This window comes from Ips typographus, linkage group LG5 (assembly GCF_016097725.1).
Source record: "Ips typographus isolate SLU linkage group LG5, UJ_Ityp_2.0, whole genome shotgun sequence".
Lineage (NCBI taxonomy): Eukaryota > Metazoa > Arthropoda > Insecta > Coleoptera > Curculionidae > Ips > Ips typographus.
In genome coordinates, this window is record NC_138426.1 from 672,067 (window position 1) to 697,061 (window position 24,995).

A 24,995-nucleotide genomic window follows, 5' to 3' on the forward strand; every position below is an offset into this window, starting at 1 on the left:
TTTGCAAATTTTTGCTCCCATTTTGGACAAATTTTCATATTTGAGTCGTTATTTTGCGTTTCAGATCATATGAACAAGTTAAGTTGCAATTTTTGGGTCACGTGACAATTTCTCAAACTTCAGGGTTATTTTCAGACCACGTGATAATTCTTACAACTTTTAGATGTCACATTTCTGGGTCATATGACAATTTTGCAAATTTTATATGCCATTATTTTAAGGTCACGTGACAAATTAACAAATTTGAGTCGTTATTTTGCGTTTCAGATCATATGAACAAGTTAAGTTGCAATAGTTGGGTCACGTGACATTTTCTCAAACTTCAGGTGCAATTTCAGATCACGTGATAATTCTTACAACTTTTAGATGTCACATTTTTGGCTCATAAAGCAATTTCTTTAATTTTAACTGTCATTTTAGAATTTTTTAGGTCACGTGACAATTTTACAAATTTTCGATCCCATTTTGGACGAATTTTCATATTTGAGTGGTTATTTTGCGTTTCAGATCATGTAGACAAGTTAAGTTGCAATATTTCGGTCACGTGACAATTTCTCAAATTTTAGATGCATTTTCAAGCCGTGTGATATTTTTTACAAATTGAAAAGAAAAAAAATTAATAATTTAATTTTTTAGAGCAAAATAAAAATTTGCCAAAATTACACTTTTGACAAAAATTGAATTTTGTTACTTTTTGAAAAATCGTAGCTTTTTTATTTAAATTCGAAGGAAATTCGTTCCTACGCCATTCGAAAAAGCATAAAAAATACTACAAAATAGGTTAAAAATGGCCTCTCTAGCTCCTCATGTTACCGAGATATTGAATTTCAAAGAGTACCTAAAAAACCTCTCTGGTACCCCCCCATTCTTTCAATTTTTTTGAAAAGTGAAAAATTTTAAAGTGCCTTTTTTGTGCTTATTTTACCTATTTTAAGGTTATTTTGTATAAATATGCTCTTTGCTGTGCGTTGGAACCCTTATAGAGCAAAATAAAAATTTGCCAAAATTGCACTTTTCACAAAAATTGAATTTTTTGACTTTTTGAAAAATTGTAGCTCTTTTATTTAAATTCGCAGGAAATTCGTTCTTACGCCATTCGAAAAAGCATAAAAAAAACTACAAAATAGGTTAAAAATGGCCTCTCTAGCTCCTCATGTTACCGAAATATTGAATTTCAAAGAGTACCTAAAAAACCTCTCTGGTACCCCCCCATTCTTTCAATTTTTTTGAAAAGTGAAAAATTTTAAAGTGCTTTTCTTGTGCTTATTTCACCTATTTTAAGGTTCTTTTGTATAAATATGCCCTTTGCTGTGCATTGGAACAGTTATAGACCAAAATAACAATTTTCCAAAATTGCACTTTTGACAAAAATTGAATTTTTTTACTTTTTGAAAAATCGTAACTCTTTTATTTAAATTCGCAGGAAATTCGTTCCTACGCCATTCGAGAAAGCATAAAAAATACTACAAAATGTATTAAAATGGCCTCTGTAGCTCCTCATGTTACCGAGTAATTGAATTTCAAAAAGTACCTAAAAAACCTCTCTAGTGCCCCCCCATTCTTTAAATTTTTTTGAAAAGTGAAAAATTTTAAAGTGCTTTTTTTGTGCTTATTTTACCTATATTAAGGTTCTTTTGAATAAATATGTCCTTTGCTGTGCATTGGAACCCTTATAGAGCAAAATAAAGATAGATGTCACATTTTTGGTTCATAAAGCAATTTTTTTTTAATTTTACTGTCATTTTAGATTTTTTTATGTCACGTGACAATTTTTAAAATTTTTGATCCCATTTTGGAGAAACTTTCATATTTGAAAGTTAAGCTGCAATATTTGGGTCACGTAACAATTACCTATATTACAATTTTTTTAATATTAAATGTGAGGGGCACATTTGCAAATTGCAATAATTGGTCTATTTATATCAATTTTTTAAGGGAAGCATAACAGAAAAAAAATTGATAATAAGATATTATTAAATGTATGTCCATCACGTGGTAGTTCAGCTAATCTAAAACTCCTTTCTCTCTTCTAATTCAAAGCGGAATTGGGTTACTCTCTATCCATACTATACAAGCAGCATCAGTTTGGGACACCCTGTACACAATGTTACAGTTATTCACGAACAAATACAAAAGATTAACCGAAAAGAAAAAAATGACTAAATTTGGTTTACAGTTCCTGGCCCTTTTACCACCATTATCGTTCAGTTAAACGCTTGTAAAAGCAACTTTCCGCTGCCCTATTATTTCCCGTAATCGAATTTGCTTAAGGAATACAGAGATTCCAATTACACGGAGGCGAGAAACACGTTTGCCGTTCAGGCTCAGAAAAGGGTTACTGATTGATAATGGTGGTGGTTTATTGACGGGTTATTCCTCGACACATCGAAAGATTGACATATTGGCGAGGGAATTGCGGAAAATCCGCTTGCAGATGCTAAATTGAGTTTCGCAGTAAAGCTGCGTTTACAATGGATCGATCGCTGTTTGAAGTAGTTGATTTGTAGTTCGAGCATAAAAATGTTTTACAGTGTGTCCCAGTTTAGAATCTGTCGTAAAGTATGTTTTCAAAAATTGAGGTTTACTAACAAACGCACGTATCATTTGAAGCTAGGTTAGTCACACTAAGGGATTTAGGCCTGTAAGTGACTTTTTTTTTGGAGAAAGAACAGCTCTTCAAGACAAAGAAATTTTCGTTTTACCTGCTGATAATCGAAACCCTTCTGGATCTCATAACCTACAAGAAGTTGCCACGTGTCCCAACAGCTCGAATACTTAGAACCACAAGATAACTTATTCAAGATTCCATCACATAGCTGCTGAAGATATCTCGAAGCTCAAGAAGTCGGAGGCCCTTCCACTCAGACTTTATGCTGGATGTATCACTGAGACCCATCGTTAGTGCCATAAGAAGCCCTACGTAGGAGATAGCAAAGTACCTTATAGTTTGGAGCCACGGTGAAGACAAACTGCACCAATTCTTGGTACATCTAAAATCCATAAATCCAAGAAGTCAATTTACATAGATTAACACACTAGATAGATGTTAATCTCTGTGTTAATAAGGTGAAGCACTGTATGTATGATTTCTTACGAGTCACAGGGGTCGCCACATGTTCACATTTGATGGTCGTCAGATGTCATTTTTACGTCTCTATTGTCATGACAGATTTTTAAAAGCGCCATCTGTTGGTAGACTTGCATAAACTGGTATTGGCGGGCTTTTTGAATTAAATTAAGTCTTTCTTTCATGTTTTTTTTTCAAGAAACAGGTAAATAAAACAAAGTCCAGTGTATGCAAAATATATTATATATATTTTAAGGAAATGAACATACAAAACACATACTCTACAAAAATAATAAGCTTTTGGTTAGTAAGTTGGTGCAAAACCCAAGACCTTAAGACTAGAGTTAAGAATAGATCATAAAGCTACACTTTATACATAAAACATTACTATTATAAATAACATGCACATGCAAATATCAACCATTGTATACCCATAGGTGTACCTCAAAGGTCTTTAAGAATGTTTCAGATATGGTTTTTTTTGGTTTTTGTTTTTTTTTTGGTTTTCTATTTTTTATTTTGCTTCTTTAAAACGTGAAACTTACCAGAAGACAGGGATTCATTCTTGGAAAAGATGGAGGAAGTTGGAAGCACATCTTGATTAGGATTGCCTGTTGATGGATTACTTTGTGAAAATTTACTTAAAAAAAATATATATAAACCTAGGAATACTTAACAGGTTTATAAATATTATTCTACTGGATATGCACAGATACCTGTATGAGAATTTGAGGATTAAAGAGCGTATGTAATTTGATTTGGTTTGTGCATGTCAAACAAATGTTTGGTCCTGTTCATTTTTGCTCGTTTTTTTGGTGAATACGTGCCTAATAATTATAGATATATCAAATCAGTTCATTCAAACGTAATGTGGTGACGCGGGATATGATATAGCTAAACTTTTGAAAAAAACAAACTATACCAAATAATTATATGTATTCATATTTACCAGAAGTTGGTCTTTGATCTGGTAAGTTCTTTAATTTTTCATAGTCAATGGAGGGGATTTCAAGAGATTCTGTGAAACAAACATTTCAAATATTACAAGAACGAAAAGTATATAAGTCCATCTTCACATTTTCACACAGTGGAGGTGTTAGGTAAGTGCAACGAAAGAGCACTCACTCAATTTCCACATTTTTTTTTATTAGATTTTAAATGGATATGCCCAAAATGCTATCAGCAGTTTTTCCAGGAAACAAAACCTCAATTAAAAAAAAATACTAATACTAACATGCGCGACATCACTGTATAGGTATATTTTTATTTGAATAAAATTACTTGGGGAATCTGGGTCCTTTGGTACTTGCTGGCAAGGACTTGGTAAGAACCTTGAAGAAATCACTCCCTTTTTTTAGCATGCTTCTGTTATATGGGTTAAAGTCTTCAGGCAAAAAGTGCTTTTCACACACATAATACCTGAAAATACATTTCAGGTTCATTTTTATCTACTGTACCTTATTTCTATTAAGTACTACTATCAGTAGTACCTAGGTATAGTGCAAAACTAGGGTATTAAAACAGATACATTTATTAGTCAGTGAGTCATAGTGCTGTTTAAATCCACTTTATGCAAAAGAATACATTAGTTTTCCACTATACTTACCAAAATAATCGTCATAAACTAAGAAGCTATGTTGAGTTCTACAAATCATTAAACCTATTTTCTCTTTGCCTCCTTGAAAACCTCTTATAGTAATCCTCTTACTACCTTAACATTATAACAAATAAAAATGAACTTTACTTGAGAACTTACCTGCTATAAATTTCCATATTAGAACAAAGAAGTATAACAAATTGTCCTAAAAATTGTTTCCACAGTGAAAAAGTAACACTGTCTTTTTCCGGGTTAGGAAAACGAAATCGTCGGGAATGTTTTGAAGGGCTGCACCCCTTTATGGCACATCCCGCCTTGTCCATAGTGACAAAAGTCGTTGTAAAACCCAGCCAAAAGGTTAAAAACTAAACTAAAAAAACCTACGAAGAGAACACTATAAAAACACCGCGCACGAATTAGTTAGTATAAATCACACGTATAAATTAAAAACTACAACCGTAATATCAATATTTTAATAAACTTGTCTAAAAAAATTTGAATTTGTCAAAAGTTGTTTACATCCTTTTCATTTTGTTTTGCTTAACCACAAAAAACCATCTACAGGTAAAAACAATACAGGAGCTCCCCCTGGGCCTCGTAAGAATCCAAAACAAGGCTTCACATTGCCTATATGAGATTAGTGGGCCTGTCAATTTACTACGGAGACAGAAAAAGAAGGATGTCTACCTTTCCTGGATGTAACGGTGACAAGGAAACCTGATGAAACACTGGCCCACACGGTGTGTCGAAACCATTCACCTCAATAGTGGATCTAATCATCACCTTAGCCAAAAAAGAGGAGTGATCAAAACCTTATTGGAGCGGGCAAGAAAGATTTGCCAACTATCAGAGTTAGAAAAGGAGCTTAAACACTTGGAAAGGGTTTTCGGATAGAACGGATACAGTAGACAACAATTCAACAGAGCCACTCGCCCAAGAAACATCGAACTACGCAGACAACAAACGGGGGATGTTGAAGAGAAAGTTGGTTGGACTTGCTTACCATACATACACAAGGTCACGGATAGGATTGGAAGAATTTTAGAGAAGCACAAGGTCAAGACCGTCTTTAAACCACCAAACCTTGTCTTCTGGAATTTACAGGATCCCGTGCAGCTGTAGATATGGATTAGATGGATATTGGAACGACTAAACGTAGTGCCAACACGACAATAGCAGAGCACAAGAGGTTGCAGACTGGGACAGACCGTGAAATCAGCGGTGGCAGAACAAGTACTTTCTAGAGGGCACGATATTCGTTTTGAAGAGGTGGAGGTTTAGGATCGATCACCACGTTACTATCATAGATTAACTAGAGAAGCTATTGGGATCTTTAAGCACGAGAACATCATCAATAAGGAAGAGATCACCTTGTTAAATCCGGAGGTGAAACGAATCTTCGCCTAGAACTCAGCGAACCAGCTTAACACTCTACGCGGATGACACTGCGATCATGGCCCGGAGCAGGAGCGACCCACTCCTTACCCGATACCTGCAAGAGGAGACCACAGCATTGAAGAAATGGTGCAACAAATGGACGATCGAAAAAACGCAGACCATAGTCTTCAAAAGAAGACCAAAGATGAGGATAGAAGGAAAAACATTGCGCTCAGCACAGCGGTGGACGCCCCATAGTACGTCAGAAACGTGGACCCTACCAGACCCTAATTCGCCAAAACTTTAGGATGTTAAAACAGACGGACGAAAGATGGCTGTCTGGACATCCTATAGTTTGCCAGGACCACCAGAGATGAACGAGCTGACGAAGAAACAAGAAATGGAGGACAAGAAGTTCCTCCGCCAGCGGGGGCATCCTTTTTCCAGGACAGAGGATGCCGATGCTCTGAAAACTTCATATCATATCATATCAAGAGAAAGGTCTGTAGAATGTGACAGAAACCCGCTACTGTCAGCTTCTTCTGTCACATTCTATCAACACTTCTCTTGAGAATTCCGTTCCCTACTTTTCCTTAAACAATGTTTACTTCACTCAGACTGTCACAAACAGGGGACATACAAGAAAAGTGGCTTAAAAAGCAATGAAACACAATTTCTGCCAGTAATTCGGCAATTCAGATATTACGGTCTTGAAATTTGTTGTGAAAACAGAAAATTGATGAATAAAATCCAGTGCCGTACTCTATATTTTCTGTAAACAACCCTTACTTCAGACTGCAATAAACAGGTGAACTATAAGGAAAGTGTCTAAAAATGCATTGGAATGTAATTTCAGCCAGTAATCTGAAATTTGTTGTTAAGCCTGATATTGAACCGAAAATCCAGTGCCGTACTGCATATTTTTCTTAAACAAGCCTCAGGCTGCAAACAATCATCAAAACTATTATGCAGTATACATAAATCAATCAATCCTGTCTCCTCGAACAAAATACAGGCTGAGTTGCACCGAAATTATCGGAAACGCAACCCAAAAGCTTTCTAGCACCTCAAATACGAGCAGATGCGAGAAAATTATATCGTAAATCTCTCACATTTCCGCATCAAGCTACACCGAGAGAGAGGTAAATGCGCAAATGTTAAATAAACAACATTTCCCATGTTTTACAATATCTATATGCATAGAACACACAGTGTGTTTGGTTTCTGGGAGGTCATAAACTTTTAGATTATGCTCGTAATTTAATTTAACAAGTTTGTAAGCACGAATTACGTTTACGAGGTACATTCTGTAGCGAAATCATTGCTTTTCGCTTTGTTTCGATAGGACGTAACTGCCGAGATCACGCTACGTTGTTTCGGGTATAAGTTTGTTAAAACGCGATAGAAATCTCGATTTAAAATTACTTTTAGAGCCACTTGGATTTAGTTATAAATAATAAATTAACCTGGAAGCTAAAACAAATTAAAAATTTACAGTATTAAGTGAATTCCACTTTGAACTTCCCAGTTTGCAAATCATCGCAACTGCTTCACTTTAAATGCATTGAAAATCATTTTAGCACTTTAAAATGTAACGACATATAACCCTAACACGTTGTTTGCGCAAGTGGGTGATGGAATCCTGACTGATCCGGCTGTGGGAATCCGCAGTGAAATTAGCTTAGTCTTAGTCTCTCCACTTGAACTACTTTTGGTTTAGATCTTGCTGAAAGTTGAATTAGGCACACTAGGTCGTTTATATTCATTACAATCCTGTATAGTCCTTCCCAAGATCGTTGCAATTTTGGGCTCAGTCCTTTCCTTCTGTTGGGTTGATACAACCACACCGCATCCCCTTCCTTATATTTGCCAACAGCTAGTCTGTGGTCCAGTCTCATCTTCATACGGTCGCTGTTTGGGTTTTATCTTCTCTCTCTCAAGTTCCTGAATTGTGCTTGATCTCTTCTGTAACGAACACTGGTCACACTGTTTACACCATTCTTCAACGTCCTTTCTGAAGTTAATCCAGTAAAATCGATCTCTTATTCTAGCCAAAGTCTGGTTTACTCCAAAGTGTCCTCCTTTACGACTGTCATGTAGTTCTCGCAGCACATTATCTTTGCAGGAATTGGGCACTATTATTTGGTAAACTCGCAGGTGCAGAGAATCCCATTGCAGCCAGTAACCCTTTACTGTTGGTCCATGTCTGGAAATTTCTTGCCAATACGGTTTCAAATCGTTCTCGAACCATGTTCTGATTACTTTCAAATCAGGGTCTGAGCGCTGTACTTTTATTGTGTCTTCCCTAGAAACGCTGCTCTTCACTATTTTCGTAGCCTCTTTGTCTGTCATCTTCGCAATTTGACCAATCCTCAAACCATCATGAATTTGTCCTTTTCGGTGACGATCCTCTACATATCGTGGTAATTGTCCTTCCGGGTTCTTCATTTCCTGCTCCTGGTTACGCCATTTCAGCGGGGTCGATAAACGAGACTGCTGTCTGCAATTCCAGCGGTAATGTCCTTTACGTCCACAATTATAACACGTAATGTTTCTTTTAGCAGAGGAGTACCGGTGATTTATTCTGATGTTCTGGTTAAGACGATGAGAAAGTTCATCTAACTTCTTTACAATTAACTCCATAACAGCTACATCTCCCGTTTGGTACTGATCTTCCGGAAATTGTAACAAGTTGTAGATCTGCTCCTCTGACACCATCAATGAAGGTTTGCATAGCAATCTGGTTCAGACACTCTTCGGGTGCTTGTGGATATGCCAGTCGAGTTGGCCGTCCAATTTCAGTCCCAAATTCTTGTAGGCTTTCTGATGGTCCTTGCAATCTACTTTTCAGTTGGCTTTGGTACACCGGCGTCAAGTGTTTGGTCCCATACTTTTGTCCCATGCATTTGTAAGGGAGTAGTAGTCTCCTTGTTTACTCTCCGGGATGTTTCGAAGTATTTCGAGAGCTTTACCTTGCGTACCAACTCGGTGGCTTTTGATGTTCATTCCACCCATTAGCCATAGCAGCAACTTCATAGTGTCTTCTGTATAAATCCCACGAAGATCCCCCGTCAAACTTTGGCACCCAATAATGTTTCAGTATCGCATTCGGTTGAACTTTTGCCGGTAATATCTCGACTGGTTTCTTCGGTTCTTTGCGAATACTCATGATTTCCTTTCGTAAAGTTGCGATCTCTTCCTCCAAATTGAGTATCCATTTGATCAAATTAGTGCTAAATTCAGATTGTACGGTTTCGACTCTATGGCCCATTTTTTCTACTTTGTGATCCATCTCTTCCACTTTATTGTCTACCATCTCCAGTTGTTGATCGATATAGGATTGTACACGTTGTTTGCGCAAGTGGGTGTGAATCCGCAGTGAAATCCATGAAGTTTCACTTAAAGTGTGTAGTTGGAAATTCTATTCTAACTTTCGAGGAGTTTGTAACTATTTTGTGTCAAGTAGAAGCCTGTCTGAATTCCAGACCTCTTTATCCTATGACTGATTACCTTAATGACTTCTTATTGGAGAAAGAACCTGATCTGTGTGATTTGAAACCCGGACGCTTAGCCAGTTACCAAGTTTTTCAGCAGAAGCCACAACATTTCTGGTCCCGTTGGGCAGAGGAATGTATATCACATTTGCAAGTAAGGACTAAATGGAAGACCCACTTGTTGGTGATTGTGAAAGCAGATGGCTTACCTCTATTAACGTGGAAGTTGGGACGAATCGTTGAAACTTATCCTGGAAGCGACGACATCATACGAGCAGTGAAGATTAAGACTGCTACTGGTATCCACACACGCCCAGTCGTCCAAAAATATGTGTATTGGTGATTTGAAGGATTTAGAAACCCTGGAGGGTTCCAAGGGGGGCGGTATGTTTGCGCAAGTGGGTGATAACAGGTAGTAGCGACCGTGTGGAAGTTAAGAAGTGGAACGAGACACTAACCTAAAATAACGGGACAGAACAAGATGCACAATGTACAGGTTTAACTAACGTTTTTAATAATTGTATTTTGATCCACATGTTTTAACATTATCAAGTTATCTGTTACCATTCAAATATACAGGGTGGTCCAGTTTTAAATGTCAATAATTCACCAATCAATAGCCAATTAAAAAATAAGTTGACATTCATTATGTCATTTTCCTGAAAAGTGCTTCCTAAGGAAAATACAGTCCTTCAAATTTCTGTTTAAAAAATCGTTTTTTTTTTTCATAACTGTCAGACCGTTGGAGCAATATTGATCAAATTTGGAACAAGCACTTTATTACACGTTATTACGGTCAAAGACCCAAAACTAACCCAACCCAACTTAAAAATTGTCTTGGAAACGGAAAATTCACTTAAGAAGTTTAAAAATATTATTGTAGCCAGTTTTCATAGTTTCCAGACAAACTGAAAGACTTTAGTTTTGAAAATTGACTTTTCATGCAAATCGAGAGACTTTAATACTGAAAGTTGACTTGTAGACATAAAAACTAAGTACTTTTTCAAGAATTTGTTACTACAAATTCATACATTTAAACCTTAAAAATTGACTTGAACCCCAAAATGTGACTGAACTAATGAAAAGTGACATCAGAAGCTTAAAATTTGCATTTGAAGTAAGTTTTCATAATTTGAAGACAAATTTCAATATTTTAGTCTTGAAAATAGTCTTAGATGCAGGACATTGACATTAGATTCATGAAAATCGTCTTGAAAACGAACTTTTCGTGCTTTTTACTTTGCTTTTCATTTTCTTCGAATTCTAGGCTATTTTTAGTGCTTCAAAACTGCTTTCAGCTTGGAAAATCGAGTTTCAAGACTATCTTCACCAAGTTATTGACATAGCAAACTTAAAAAACAATTTTTACATTCTTCATAGACTTAAAATGGCATTCCAAGCTTTGTCACTATTAAATCGACTTCTAGACACCTCAGTGCTAAAAATTCGGATATTTCTTAATAAGCTAGACTGTTTTTAGTGTTTTAAGGGTGTTTTCAGTGCCTCAAATCGAGTTTCAAGACTATCTTTACAAAGTTTTTGACTTATCAGGCCTAAAAGCCAGTGTGTCCACTGACCATAGTATTGAAAATGTTATTTCAAGCTTCTTCACTCTTAAATTGACTTTTACACTCATAGGTGCAATAAATTGTAGCATCTATAAGAAATTTAGACTGTTTTTAGTGCTTTTTAAGACTGAAAAATCGAGTTTAAGACTATTTTCAAAAGTCAAGTTTCTTCAGTAATAAAAGTAAAAAATGTTGGTATCAAATGCTACAATAATAGTCTTAAGAACTAATTTTTAGAAATAAAATAGTCCGAAAATTTAATTTACTTCTAGATGCAGAAGAGTTGCCCAGTCCAGAAAATTGAGTTGTACACCAATTAAAGTCTTGAAAATATACTTTTGGACTCTCTTTAGTCCTAGTAAAGTCAGTTCTAGCATTAAAAGTCAACTTTTATATTATTTTTAGTAGTAAAAAATGAGTTTCATGCACAATACAATCTTTGTCTTGATTTCCGGACTTTTTTTAGTTCTTGAATGCCAGTTTCAGACACTCAACCAGGATGGCAGTCTGAGAAAGCGAATCATAAGACCATTGCTAGTAGTAAAAAAGTTGTAGTGACTATTCAGTACAAATTTGGACTTTCAAAAGTCTTGGATGTTCAGTTTTAAACTATAAAACGATTTTTTAAATTGAAATTTGGAGGACTGTATCTTCCTTAGGAAACGTTTTTCAGAAAAATGACACAATGCAAGTCAAATTATTTTTTGATTGGTTATCAAATGGTGAATTATTGACACTTAAAACTGGACCACCCTGTATAATTGTTTGAATACCACATGCTTAAACTTTGTTTTCAATTACACTAAGCTGGTGTTAATCTTGGAAACAAAAGGAGGCAAAATTAGAACAAAAGCAAAGCAGTTTAAAAACAACTTAAACGACGATGTATATCTCTCTTTCTGTGATTACAAAGCACAGTTGTTTACTCGGAGAAGAAAACTTTTTAAAAGGACTTGAAAACATTTTTCACTAAATATTATTTTCCTTTTGTTTGACCAAATATAACTTATTTGAAACTGTCTTTGGTTTAATTTAACAGATTTCTTTGAAAAGTATTTACTGAAAAAAAGTTAACGTGGTAAACGACATTAAGGTAATTGAAACCCCAATTCCATTAACTAATGATCAAACTCTTTGAAAGAATTTCTCTTCTGCCTCAGTCAAGACAAAAGTTTACTTTTCGGTTAGTGTAATTAATCACAAGAAGATCGCAGTCATTTTGTATGGGAATTCAAGGAAAGCAAACAAAATTGTGTGTTTTTAGGTCACCAAATACTAACTTGCTAACTAGATCCTGAATCCAAAAATCTTGCAGTATTTTAGTCTGGTTTAACTTTCTTCGCATCTGTTTGTATGCTCATTGCATTTTTAGCCACTTTTTTCATATGTCACCTCTTTATTGCAGTCTGAGTGATGTAAGGGTTGTTTACAGAAAATATCCAGTACGGCACTGGATTTTAAGTTCAATTTACTGTCTTCGCCATAAATTTCACTGATTTCACCCCTGAATTGCCAAATTACTGGCTGAAATTGTGTTTTATTGCATTTTTAGACACTTTTCTTATATTTCACCAGTTTATTGCAGTCAATTTCAGTGAGTGAAGTAAGGGTTGTTTAAAGAAAATATGCAGTACGTCACTGGATTTATACTATAATGTAACTAATTTTTAGAAAATATTTCGAAAACGGTTAGATTTGCAAAAAAATTCAGGAGTGCAAAATTGTTCCTAATGGACCACTAAACCAGACTACGTATCATTTGAACTTCAATACAGTTTCCTGTATACAGGGTGTACACAAAGTTGTTAGCGGGTCATTATTTTTGCTCACCCTGTACACAATTTTTTAGATACACTTTTTTGTTCTACACCTCTGAAAAGAGCAGTTTAAGACAATTCTTTTGAGTGGTTGAACCACCCTGAACTGCCAAAAATAACCAAAATACAAGGTGTTCAATTTTTAAACTAATGTTCGGTAAAAAGGCCATCAAAGTAGGTTTTGAAAAATATCTCAAAAACGGTTTAATTTACAAAAAAACTGCAAGAGTGCAAAATTGTTCCTAATGGACCACTAAACCAGACTAAATAACGGTTGAACTTCAGTACAGTTGCCTGTACACAGGGTGTGCACAAAATTGTTAGTAGGTCATTATTTTTGCTCACCCTGTACACAATTTTTCAGATATAATTTTATCCTCTACACCACTAAAAAGAGCAGTTCAAGTCAATTCTTTTGAGTGGTTGAACCACCCTGAACTGCCAAAAATAACCAAGATACAGGGTGTTCAATTTTTAAACTAATTTTCGAGAAAAAGTGCGTCAAAGTAGTTTTTAGAAAATATCTCGAAAACGATTAGATTTACAAAAAAACTGCAAGACTGCAAAATTGTTCCCAATAGACCAGACTAAGTAACGTTTAAACTTCAGTACAGTTTCCTGTATACAGGGTGTACACAAAGTTGTTAGTGAATCATTATTTTTGCTCACCCTGTACACAATTTTTTAGATACAATTTTTGGCTCTACACCACTGAAAAAAGCAGTTTAAGACAATTTTTTTGAGTGGTTGAACCATCCTGAACACCCAAAAATAACCAAGATACAGGGTGTTCAACTTTTGAACTAATTTTCGGTAAAAAGTGCATCAAAGTAGTTTTTGGAAAATCTCGAAAACGCTTAGATTTACAAAAAAACTGCAAGAGTGCAAAATTGTTCCTAATGGATCACTAAACCAGACTACGTAACGTTTGAACTTCAATACAGTTGCCTGTATACAGGGTGTACACATAATCCTTGGTGGAACATTATTTTTGCTCACCCTGTACACAATTTTTTAAATACAATTTTTTGCTCTACATCACTAAAAAAAGCGGTTGAAGACAAATCTTTTGAGTGGCTGAACCACCCTGAACTGTCAATAATAACCAAGATACAGGGTGTTCAATTTTTAAACTAATTTTCGGTAAAAAGTTCATCAAAGTAGTTTTTGGAAAATATCTCGAAAACGGTTAGTTTTACAAAAAAACTGCAGTAGTGCAAAATTGCTCCCAATAGACCACTAAACCAGACTAAGTAACGTTTGAACTTCAATACAGTTGCCTGTATACAGGGTCTGCACGAAATTGTTAATGGGTCATTATTTTTGCTCACCCTGTACATACACAATTTTTTAGATACAATTTTTTGCTCTACACCACTGAAAAGAGCAGTTCAAGACAATTCTGTTGAGTGGTTGAACCTCCCTAAACTGCCAAAAATAATCAAAATACACGGGTGATCAAGTTTTGAAATAATTTTGGGTAAAAAGAGCATTAAAGTAGTTTTTGAAAAATATCTCGAAAACGGTTAGTTTTACAAAAAAATGGCTCAGATGCAAATTTTTTCCTAATGAACCACAAAACCAGACTACGTAACGTTTGAACCACGTTAAACTCCCAAAAATAACCAGGATACAGGGTGTTCAATTTTTAAACTAATTCTCGGTAAAAAGTGCATTAAAGTAGTTTTTGGAAAATATATCGAAAACGGTTAGATTTACAAAAAAATTTGCTAAGATGCAAAATGTTTCCTAATGAACCACTAAACCAGACTACGTATCATTTGAACTTCAATACAGTTTCCTGTATACAGGGTGTACACAAAGTTGTTAGCGGGTCATTATTTTTGCTCACCCTGTACACAATTTTTTAGATACACTTTTTTGTTCTACACCTCTGAAAAGAGCAGTTTAAGACAATTCTTTTGAGTGGTTGAACCACCCTGAACTGCCAAAAATAACCAAAATACAAGGTGTTCAATTTTTAAACTAATGTTCGGTAAAAAGGCCATCAAAGTAGGTTTTGAAAAATATCTCAAAAACGGTTTAATTTACAAAAAAACTGCAAGAGTGCAAAATTGTTCCTAATGGACCACTAAACCAGACTAAATAACGGTTGAACTTCAGTACAGTTGCCTGTATACAGGGTGTGCACAAAATTGTTAGTAGGTCATTATTTTTGCTCACCCTGTACACAATTTTTCAGATATAATTTTATCCTCTACACCACTGAAAAGAGCAGTTCAAGTCAATTCTTTTGAGTGGTTGAACCACCCTGAACTGCCAAAAATAACCAAGATACAGGGTGTTCAATTTTTAAACTAATTTTCGAGAAAAAGTGCGTCAAAGTAGTTTTTAGAAAATATCTCGAAAACGATTAGATTTACAAAAAAACTGCAAGAGTGCAAAATTGTTCCCAATAGACCACTAAACCAGACTAAGTAACGTTTAAACTTCAGTACAGTTTCCTGTATACAGGGTGTACACAAAGTTGTTAGTGAATCATTATTTTTGCTCACCCTGTACACAATTTTTTAGATACAATTTTTGGCTCTACACCACTGAAAAAAGCAGTTTAAGACAATTTTTTTGAGTGGTTGAACCATCCTGAACACCCAAAAATAACCAAGATACAGGGTGTTCAACTTTTGAACTAATTTTCGGTAAAAAGTGCATCAAAGTAGTTTTTGGAAAATCTCGAAAACGCTTAGATTTACAAAAAAACTGCAAGAGTGCAAAATTGGTCCGAATAGACCACTAAACCAGACTAAGTAACGTTTGAACTTTAGTACAGTTGCTCGTATACAGGGTGTGCACGAAATTGTTACTGGATCGTTATTTTTGCTCACCCTGTACACAGTTTTATAAATACAATACTTTGTTCTACACCACTGAAAAGAGCAGTTTAATACAATTCTTTTAAGTGGTTGAACCAACCTAAACTTTCAAAAATAACTAAGATACCGGGTGTTCAATTTTTAAACTAATTTTCGGTAAAAAGGCCATCAAAGTAGTTTTTGAAAAATATCTCGATAACGGTTAGTTTTACAAAAAAACTGCAGGAGTGTAAAATTTTTCCTAATGAAGCACAAAACCAGACTACGTAACGTTTGAACTTGAATACAGTTGCCTGTATACAGGGTGTGCCCAAAATTGTTAGTGGATCCTTATTTTTGCTCACCCTGTACACAATCTTTTAGATACAATACTTTGTTCTACACCACTGAAAAGAGCAGTTTAATACAATTCTTTCAAGTGGCTGAACCACCCTAAACTCCCAAAAATAATAACCAAGATACAGGGTGTTCAATTTCTAAACTAATTTTCGAGAAAAAGTGCATTAAAGTAGTTTTTAGAAAATATCTCGAAAACGGTTAGTTTTACAAAAAAACTTCAAGCTTGCAAAATTGTTCCTAATGAACCACAAAACCAGACTACGTAACGTTTGAACTTCAATACAGTTGCCTGTATACAGGGTCTGCACGAAACTGTTAGTGGGTCATTATTTTGGCTCACCCTGTATACAATTTTTTAGATACAATTTTTTGCTCTCCACCACTAAAAAGAGCAGTTCAAGACAATTCTTTTAAGTGGTTGAACCACCCTGAACTCCCAAGAATAACCAAGATACAGGGTGTTCAATTTTTAAATTACTTTTCGGTAAAAAATGCCTCAAACTAGTTTTTGGAAAATATCTCGAAAACGGCTAGATTTACAAAAAAATCATTACAGGAACTTCATAATACTTCTCAGCAGTCGAAAGCCTTCCAAAATAGTCTAGAAGCTGTTAGAACACTCTGAAGGCTTCCAAGATGATCTTCAACTAGTCTAGAAGCTCTCAAAAAATTTCAAGGAAATCTAAAAGCTTCCGTATGCTTCTAAAGTATTTTAAATGTTTTCATCACTTTCTAGAACCGTTCTAAAAAAAAAGTTAAAAATGTTGCATCTCTGAAAGTGTTTTGTGCATTTTTACAGATTTTTATGCTTTTTTGATGAAAATGATTTTGCTTTTTAAGCGCTTTTTTTCACGATTTTAGTGCTTTTTAACTTTAAACCAAAAAATTGTATACAAATTTATTACACATGTTATTTTTGCCATTTAATCAAAAAAAAAAATTGTTATCAATTGCGATATGGGAAATGCATTATTTATTGTTACACGTTTTCCTGCTCTGCTGCACCGCAGATGTTGCCTTTGAACCAATAAATTATTGCATGGAAATTAGTTATAACCCTGCGGATATATTTCATAAAATCAACATAAATTCGATGTAACCGCAAGTGTATTCTGCCACACGTTTTGCATAATTTTGCAAATTGCCCCCGTAGAAACGTAACAATATGTCTCCGTTAATACGTTTATTGTATTGCTGAAAAGTCATATTTTCCAGATGGCGTCATTTTAAAGGTTTTCCTTGCTAATTAGTTAATGGCAGTTTAATTACTTTGAATAAATATTAGGGACGAGAAAATCTAAAAATTATTTCCAATTAATTGTACAGGGTGGTACTTTTTGGTTTTCTGGTTTGGTTGAGGAAAGTGTCCAAAGTTTCGAAAAGATCAGGGTGAACTGTTCCATTTTTTATTCAACAGTTCACTCGGTATAAACCGTGTGAGAAGAAAATATTCAAATTTCAGGAAAGTGTGTTGTAGTAATGTCCCAAGTTTCGATCAGTCCAGTTGATCAGGAATGCAAATGAAAAAGTGACTCACACGTGGAATATAATGGAACACCCTGTATTTAAAGGAGAATCAATTAGATTGAAAGCGTTTTCTTGTTGAATCAGTAAAATTTACTACCGGAAAAGTGATTTAATCTGGTGATATGCTGCACTCAACTTAAACAAAAGATAGTTTAGCATAATAATTCCGTCTGGTATGATTTAGGCTACTATTCCTTAGCGAGAAGTAATTGATTAAGGATCTGCAAACTTATGCAAATTCTGGCAAACCATCAGCAATGCAATTATATCAGTTTAATTGGAGAGCTTCCACATGATGCTCTGCTGGCAATCTTAATTAATTTAGTGATGTTAATTTGGTTTTTGAATTTTGTTTGCAATATGCAGATGTTAATAGCAAAGAAAATGTTTTCTTAACCTCAAGCGTTGTCTGTCAATTTTAATGTCAATGATGTTGCCGGTTGTCTTACAATTATATGTATTGGTGGTTTTGGATACACAAATTAGTCTTGGAAAATTTTTCCTCCACTTCAAAAGCCAAAAAGTGCATCTTAAACGGGACACCCAAAATATTACTAATATCTGAATGTCTGAAACACAGTTTTACAGTCAGGGATAAAATCGCCTGTAAAACCCACTTAGGAGTTAGAAAATGATTGTTTTAAGCACATTTTTTGAATCTTCATTGAGTTTTCTATAAGATGACATAGAAAACACCTTAAAATCAGATAAAGTCAAAAAGAAAATTGTTGTCAAAATTTTATTTGCTTGAAACATAGTTTGAAAGGACAGTTAGGGACATAATTGCCTGTAAAACCCACTTGGAGTGAGAAAATGAGTGTTTAGGCACATTTTTGGAATTCTCATTAAATTGTCTATCTAATGAAATAAAAAAACACTTAAAAATTTTGGTACAGTCAGCAAAAAAGCAGTGTCAAGGTTTGAACTGCCAGAAACACAGTTTCAACTGACAGTCAGGAACAAAATCGCCTGTAAAACCCAGTTGGAGTAAGAAAATGATTGTTTTAAGCACATTTTTGGAATCCTGATTAAGTTTTCTATAAGATGACATAGAAAACACTTTAAAATCAGATCAAGTCAGGTCGAAAATTGAGGTCAAAATTTGAACTGCCTGAAACAGAGTTTGAAAGGACAGTCAGGGACAAAATCGAATGTAAAACCCACTTGAAGTAAGAAAATTACTATTTTAAGCACATTTTTGAAATCTTCATTAAATTTCCTATCTAACGACATATAAAAACACAACAAATCGGATAAAGTCAGGAAGAAAATTGATGTCAAAATTTGAAGTGCCTGAAACAGAGTTTGAAATGACAGTCAGGAACAAAATCGCCTATAAAACTCACTTGGAGTAAGAAAATAAGTGTTTTAAGCACATTTTTTGAATCATCATTAAATTTTTTATCTAATGACGTAAAAAACCACTTCAAAATTTTGGTACAGTCATCAAAAAAGCAGTGTCAAGGTTTGAACTGCCAAAAATACAGTTTCAACTGACAGTCAGGAACAAAATCGCCTGTAAAACCCAGTTGGAGTAAGAAAATGACTGTTTTAAGCACATTTTTGGAATCCTTATTAAGTTTTCCATAAGATGACATAGAAAACACATTAAAATCAGGTAAAGTTAGGTCGGAAATTGTGGTCAAAATTTGAACTGCCTGAAACATGGTTTGAAAGGACAGTTAGGCACAAATCGAATGAAAAAATGAATGTTTTAAGCATATCTTTAGAATTTTCATTAAATTTGCTATCTAATGACATAAAAAACTCTTCAAAACCAGGTAAAATCAGGGCGAAAATTGGTGTCAAACTTTAGCCTGTCTGAAACAGAGTTTGAAAGGACAGTTATCAACAAAATTGCATGTAAAACCCACTTGGATTAAGAAAATGACTGTTTTATGTGATTTTTTGGAATCTTCATTAAATTTCCTATCTGACGACATAAAAAAATACTACAAAATCAGGTAAAGTCAGAGAGAATCGCGATATCAAAATTTGAACTCTCAGAAACACAATTTGAAAGGACAGTCAGAAACAAAATCGCCTAAAAAACCCTGAGATGACTGTTTTAAGCACATTTTTGGAATCCTCATTAAATTTTCTACCCAATGACGTAAAAAACCTTATAAAATTTTGGTACAGTCAGCAAAAAAAGCAGTGTCAAAGTTTGACCTGCCAGAAACACAGTTTGAAATGACAGTCAGTAACAAAATCGCCTGTGAAACCTACTTGAAGTAGGAAAATTATTGTTTTAAGCACATTTTTGGAATCCTCATTAAATTTTCTATCTAATAACGTAAGAAAAACTACAAAATGTTAATAAAGTCGGCAAAAAAAGCAGTGTCAAAATTTGAACTGCCAGAAACACAGTTTGAAATGACAGTCAGGAACAAAATCGCCTGTAGAATCCAGTTGGAATAAGAAAATGACGGTTTTAAGAAAATTTTTGGAATCCTGATTAAATTTTCTATGGAATGGCATGAAAAACACTCCAAAATCAGGTAAAGTTAGAAAAAAAAGTATCAAAATTTGAACTGCTAGAAAAATAGTTTGAAATGACAGTCAGGAACAAAATCGCCTGTAAAACCTACTGGAAGTGACAAAATGACTGTTTTAAGCACATTTTCAAAATCCTCATTAAATTTTCTATCCAATGACGTAAAAAACACTACGCAATTTTGGTATAGTCAGCAAAAAAAGTCAAAGTTTGAACTGCCAGAAAAACAGTTTGAAATGACAGTCAGGAACAAAATCGCCTGTGAAACCTACTTGAAGTAGGAAAATGATTGTTTTAAGCATATTTTTGAAATCCTCATTAAATTTTCTATCTAATAACGTAAGAAACACTACAAAATATTGGTAAAGTCAGCAAAAAAAGCAGTGTCAAAATTTGAACTGCCAGAAACACAGTTTGAAATGACAGTCAGGAACAAAATCGACGGTAGAACCCAGTTGGAATAAGAAAATGACGGTTTTAAGCAAATTTTTGGAATCCTGATTAAATTTTCTATGGAATGACATAAAAAACACTCCAAAATCAGGTAAAGTTAGAAAAAAAAGTGTCAAAATTTGAACTGCCAGAAAAATAGTTTGAAATGACAGTCAGGAACAAAATCGCCTGTAAAACACATTTTTGGAATCCTCATTAAATATCCTATCTGATGACTGTTATTCCATTGAGTTGGTCATGTTTCTGCAGATTTGGAACGGGAGCAATCTCCATGCAATAAAATAAAAAACCAAATTGACAAAAAACATACAGTTCCCAATATATACAAGGTGAAATTTTTAACAGGAAATTGTTACCAAACTGATTCATGGTTTAAATGGGACATCCCGTATACTGTTACGTAGTTTGATTGAGCTTTTCAAAGCCTAATTGACGGTCTACTATACAAAAATCGACTAATTTCTAGTTGTCCTCCTGTGTATCTAACTTGGAACTTTTGCTGGCTGGAATATTATTCCAATTGGGTGGAAATGACTTAAACCATTGGGAAAATGAGATTATTCGTAGCGGTTATTAATCTAATACCACTTAATATAGTCTGACAGTTTGTATAGTGGCGTTTAAGCCATCCAGGCATTCGCGGCTACCCATTATTACAATAACATTGGAACTAATTCATACTCTGGAAAATTAAAACCCAGAAGCCGCTTTAATCCCATATACGGTTTAGAAACGCTCATGACCTCCACCACGTTCCAGAGAATTTACTTTCCGCTGACCAGTTTTAGGTTTGCGGCCATTTATTTTAAGCGACATTTGCATAAGACCCTTAACTACATTTAAAATACGAGCGCCAACGTAAGTTTACTTCATTCTAAATCTGGATTCATACCGTAATTTATTTATCCAGGTGGATTATATTAATGGAAATTCAGTCGATATTTATACAGGACATCATTACCTAATTAATTAAGTTACAAGGAATGATGATAGTTAAAGTGCCGAAACTAGTGTCTTTGCTTTATGGTTTATGCCAGAAGTTATTGGCTTTAACATTGAAACTAGCTGCTGAATAAGTTGTGCTATGTTACTTACTACGTTGTTATGTTATCTTAAGTTACATTGTGTTACCTTACCATACGTTACGTTACAGGTCGCTTATTCCACCCTTTACATATTCCAGGAAATAATTTCTAAATTTAAGCATTTCTGGATCTGAGAGTTTGTTTTGCAACGAGCAAATTTGAATAAAAAATAGTAAAGTTTTAACTACCAAAAACATTATTTTACGACACGATTTTAATATAGAAACTGGATTGTTGTTATTAGTGGTTTTTGTAAGCTTTTTACGAGTTACACAATTAGCTCAGTGTAAAATTGGCCATTCGTTTTAAGTGCTAAAACAACAATCCAAACTAAATGCTTAACAAGCATGTAAATGGACAATGCGGGTCAGAATTACTAGCCACATTTCTAGGGACACGATTTTCAGTCCTAAACATACAACTGCAACTCCTAAAATGCCAGTCAGGCTAAATACAACTTTACAATAGCGAAACAGTAATTTATCTTTTATATTTTTACTTTGTTCGTACCGCAATTGTTCATAATTTGATTGTATGTGCCTGTATTTAGCATTGATTTTTCTGGTTTGCTTTTAAATTACGTGAAATAAAGGTCTCCCTTATTTTTTTTAATTTATATTTGAGAAAAACAACCGAAAAATTTCGGGGGGGACGACTACATTATGTGGCACGAGACGGAGTCTCCGACCGTCTCCCTTACTATAGTCGAATCTTAGTTATTTCAAATTGGTTCAGTGACAAAATCTAATGTTGGTCGCTTGATGATTTGTCACCGGCAAATAATGTAACTACCCTTAATAGATTTTACTTAGGCAACGATTACAGGCCTGTCCGACCAAAAGTTAATAAAAAGTTCACAATTCTAAAACGTTTTTCAACATCAAACGGACAAGTTACCAGTGTCCTGCAGCCAAATAAGCAGAAATAAGTAATTATTCGCTCCAAAGATAGCATTAGCAGAAGGAATTAATCCATTTTCCAGGATGGTAATGGATTTTTTGTTTCATCAATATTCCAATATAATCCTAGACCATAAAAGCTAATCCTGCCCCACTCATTTACTAAAAATCGCTCACTACATTTCCTCTGTTAAGTGTATTTTTATTCATTTGGAGGCCTGTAATCTCAAATCCTTCCATCATAGGTTGTGACTAGAACACCTTTTTATCAGAATTACCATTTTGTGTTCCAGCAGTTGGAAGTGATGAGCCGTTTGTGCTTTTTGGTCCTTTTTTGGAAATAAAAACGGCCCCTGGTTATGGTCCTTGCCTAACTGGTAATAGAGTTATCATTATGGGACTCATTTTTGGACCCGGTGGGGGACAGTTGATTGACCTGGACAGATATGTGCTGTAGCTAAGAAGGTTGTTCCAGATTGGAAGTTAAAAGTGACGTGAACTGAAATCACAGCCTGATTATAGCTAACAGCTACATAAATAGTGTGGTAACCTTTTAAATAGAGCATTTTGCCTGTTTAGTTTTCTTTCATTTGGATAAGTAGAGCAACTATAACTGAACTTGAGAGTAGCTAATATAGTAGTTATTGTTTAAAGTGATTTAAGTGAGTGAGATTTGCTCGGTTAACCCTATTAAAAACCACCAGAGGTGAATCTCTATTGTATATAATCTAATCTACCGTTTCTCATAACACTGCGAATTGCCAAATCCACATTTGTGGCGCTTTTTTAGGTTATTGGATAAGAAATTAAATGACGATTCTGAAAATGTGCCTAAAATAGTAATTTTCTTACTCCAAATGGGTTTTACAGGCAATTTTGCCCCTGGCTGTTCGTTCAAACTGTGTTCCTGGCAGATTGACTGTCCGTTCAAACTTAAACTTTGACACAGCTTTTCTCCCTAACCGTACCAAATTTTTTAGTTTTTTTAGGTTATTGGATAAGAAATTAAATGAAGATTCTTAAAATGTGCTTTAAATAGTCATTTTCTTACTTCAATTGTGTTTTACAGGCGAACTGCCAGAATCATAGTTTGTAAGGAGAGTCAAGGACAAAATTGCCTATAAAACTCACTTGGAGTGAAAAAATGTTTTAGGGACATTTTTGAACGATGGAAGTAATTTTCACAAGAAACAGTATTTTTTCTTTTGGGGCGACTACATTTTGTGGCACGAGACGGAGTCTCTTGACCGTCTGCTTTACTAACGGATGTCAAGCCTTATTTTTACTAAATCGGTTTAGTGATCGGTTCAGTGTTGCTTGGAACTAAAATATTTATTAAAAGAAAGAAGAAGATTAGATTATTTTTTTCTTAAATACAGTTTTTAGTCTAAATTTAAATTACTAAAATAAGGCAGTTTGATAAACCCGTCAGTTTCGCAGACATCCGAAAGCAAAAAGGTTGATTGATGTAACGTATTTACCTCAGGTTATGCTGAAGCGTCAGCCGCAATAGAAATACGATCCGGCATATAAATTATCCGAATAGAAATAGAGGGTTGGTTGCTTGTTCTATAGTGATAAATTGAAACTGGCTGCTCTGTTCTAGTGGAATCAATTATTTTATTTGTATAGTTGGCTCTAACTAGGTTTTGTGACGTGATTTGATGGGCACGAGATGAATTATTAACGTCCTGAGTTGGTGCTATTTATGAGGGCTTTTAAATCGTTTAACGAATGTTAAGTTAATGGATTTATGTGCCAATTTGCATTACGTGAATCCTCTCCAACTTAAAAGATACTGCCAACGAAAAATGATTTCGTGACATTTGATTTGCCCATACAAATAGGTTTTAATAGTTAAAGTGTAGTTCTTCCATTTGCTTCTGTGTAAACTGCTCATTTGCCTACCATGTAACAGTAACCTCAGTTTTTCATTACATGTCTCAGTAATTACAGTGTATATACACAGATTGGATGCCACAACAAAACAGTTTTGAAAAGTCTTTCCGACCTACATCAGACCCCACTTTTTTGATTTTTTTTTTGAAATTGATAGCGCAAAAACAGCGTGTCCAGTTCCCGAAAAACAAATAATATTTGCGGCATTCGTTTCGTTTTGCAAGAGCCATTCCCGGCTTCGTCGTAGATCATCATAAAAGGGCCGTGGCCGGTCGAATTGCTGCAAAAACAGGCGGCAGTAAAATAGTTGATAAAACTGACATGGAAACGTGCCAAACAGCACGGCCTCGTGAAATCCAAAAGGTTATAACTCCGAATGGACCGGCGAGATACCGCGTGTTTTATTTTCCAGCTCGGTTTGGATGATATTAAGTTGAATTGTGTCCAAATATCACTCCAAGCAACCCTGTACAGCTCTATGAGCCAAATGTCATCACTAAACCGATTTGGTAATAATAAGGCTTGACATCCGTTAGTAAGGC

At 34.8% G+C, this 24,995-nt stretch overlaps 1 long non-coding RNA gene across 1 annotated transcript; it reads right to left on the bottom strand.

Annotated features, from left to right (window-relative positions):
- Positions 1-3,294: 3,294 nt before the first annotated feature.
- On the bottom strand, positions 3,295-5,337 carry LOC145729089 (uncharacterized). Its single transcript, XR_014178262.1, has 2 exons — positions 4,824-5,337; positions 3,295-4,486 (listed from the first exon to the last, which is right to left on the bottom strand). It is a non-coding gene; the product is annotated as an uncharacterized LOC145729089 (long non-coding RNA).
- Between the last annotated feature and the right edge of the window lie 19,658 nt (positions 5,338-24,995).